Source organism: Marmota monax, unplaced genomic scaffold, assembly GCF_021218885.2.
Source record: "Marmota monax isolate L192 unplaced genomic scaffold, Marmota_monax_Labrador192_F-V1.1 WCK01_AAM20220418_F8-fsc00460, whole genome shotgun sequence".
In the NCBI taxonomy this organism is placed as follows: domain Eukaryota; kingdom Metazoa; phylum Chordata; class Mammalia; order Rodentia; family Sciuridae; genus Marmota; species Marmota monax.
In genome coordinates, this window is record NW_026692817.1 from 276,452 (window position 1) to 279,117 (window position 2,666).

Below are 2,666 nucleotides of genomic sequence, written 5' to 3' on the forward strand. Positions count from 1 at the left end.
TTGGAAATAAAATAAAACATATTTTATTTCTTCCCTATCCAACTTATTTTTATGTTCCTTCATTATTATGACTAAATAATTGAATCTTATGAGATATTCTTAGCCACATATTCAAGAAGTTATAATTTGAATTCCTCAGGATTATTTATTCAAACAAGCTCATTTCTAATTGCATACTATTTTAAACTGGTGTATGTTGAAAACTGAATTAGTTTATTTCAAAATATCTAGCAAGAGAAGAAAGTTGCTACCAAACATAGTTCAGTAGGAAATTAATTGTTCATGAGAAGCATTTCCATAAAGAGTTCTGTCCCAAGGAACTTTCTCCCCTAACTCACCTGAAAGGAGGATACATGGCTAGCCTGTGGTTAACAATGCCCAGGAGGGCCCACGAATAGCATATAAATATCCTCCCACAATGCATGGTTGATTATTTTATACTGATGCCTTCTTAACCTAGGTTATTTCCTTTTTGATACACTATCTTATGTGAAAATATATGTTCTGAACCTAATTGTCATATATTTGTGTAGTACAGTTTCTCCATCTTTTCCTGAAAGCTTAAAAAACATTCAAGTGCACTCCTTGAAGATTCTTTTTTTGAGAAGGATAGTTATCAAAATAAGGTGAGTAAAAAGATACTTGTTTTTTAAAGGCCATGCATTTTAGGGATGTTTGGACTGTGTGTAGGTAGGCCATAGTGCCTAGAATATACAGGAGAGGCAGAGTGAATTTTATTTCAGAGAGCCTTTTTAAAGTTTGGAAACACCTACTTCAGTGTCTCTAGGACCAACTAAAATTTTCTTTGTAAATAATCCCTGCCTTAATCTCTCTCTTAGATCAAACTTAAACCTCAATAAATAGATATTAAATGAATGAAGTATGAAGACTTTAATCAGTTGTGTAAAATTTCTACATGTATTGTCAGAATTTGATGGACTGTCTGTACATTTCATACAAATGCCCTGCTCTCAGATAACATGGTTTTAATTTTTTTAATGATCTTTTACTATCTATAGAGCTAAAAAATTTATAATTACAAATACAATGCTGTGTGTTAGATGAAGATGAATTGTAGATAAGATATGCTAGAAAAATCAATAAAAAATAGAAAACAAAGATATGCTAGAATGAAAATGTGAACAGAGATACAAAGACACAAATACAGCCAGGCAACTTATTAATGTGATTTTAAACATTCATGGAGATACAGAGCCCTGGGTAATGAAATAAGGATAGAAAAATCACTGGAAGTAGAAGATCCAAGAGTCAAGGCATCTAATAGGTAAAAGTAATGAAATATCATGAGAATAACATGAAAAACAAGAGAAATGTACACATAAAATTATAAAGCTTCAATATACTGTAAGAGTCAACAACATTGATATCTAGGGAAATACCCAGAGAAATAAAAGGGCTCTTGGCTAATCACTGCTTACAAAGAAAATCACACTTAATAAAGTGAATAATATGGAAAAAATGTCTTGTACTACAAACTTAACAAAGTTGCCAAAAACATACTAGAGTAAATATTATTATTAGAATTTGATAAAATTAATTGTGAAATAAGTCACAGAGGATCAAATCTAAAATTACTCTTTTAAAAAATTGATGGTGTGATCCATGGTAGAAAATTATGAAATGTGAATATAATTGTTTTAAATAAGTAGATAGTAGGTGTCTTATGAAATTATTCATTGTCGGTAGAGTAGAATTTTTAGAATATTTATTTTGCAATTAAAATGTTTTATATTACATCTCATATACAACATAGAATTTCCCTTGAAAAAGAATTTAGACCAAGATATGTTCCTAAATTTTCTGTGCTTATTTACATCTTCAATAAATTCCAGATTAAAACATGCGTGGGGTAACTCATTCAGATGATATCCTGAGTAAGGATGCTTTCTTTGGAATTTGGTCCAATATTTTACTACCTCATTTAGACATTGATAACTTTTTGATCTTTAGATTAGCTCTAATTATAAGTAAACTATGAAAATAAATAATTAACAATAGCACAGAATATGGATATAAAATGTCCTAGGTCAATAGGGTTTGGGTAGTTATTAAATAAGCTAATGTGTGGAAAAATCTTATTGGTGTGTTTAGCAAACAGGGCTCATTAAGAATTTATTGAAATTTTAATTATTACATAAATTTTAAAATTATTATTGTTATTGTTATTACATACATATAGATCACATATAATCAAAGGGTAATGTTAATATCTTGTTAGCTTTGAGTGAATTTGCATGGCGCCCCTACAGGTGGCCTTGAAATTCAATGAAATACAGAATGTAAAAACTGTGCTTTGTAATTTTAAGAATATAATCATGTATCATGAAACTATTAATTGGCTAGAATAATAACTCAGAAGTTTGTCAATGAGATGTTATCTTAATCTCACAACTGGATATTCTTATACTACAAAATGTTATAGTTTTCATAAATATAAATCCTTCACTAGTAAAAAGAAACATTTAATTTTTAATTCTCAAAATAGTATTTCATTCAAGTTTCAGATTTTGTTATTTCAATGTGCCTTTTAGCTGAAAAATGAAGAAATACTTCATGAAATGTGAATGTTTCTGGGCCTAAATTGAAAAGTCTCCTGACAGAAGTTACCCAGAGTTGAAAACTATATTTATACATGTAAAATGTAG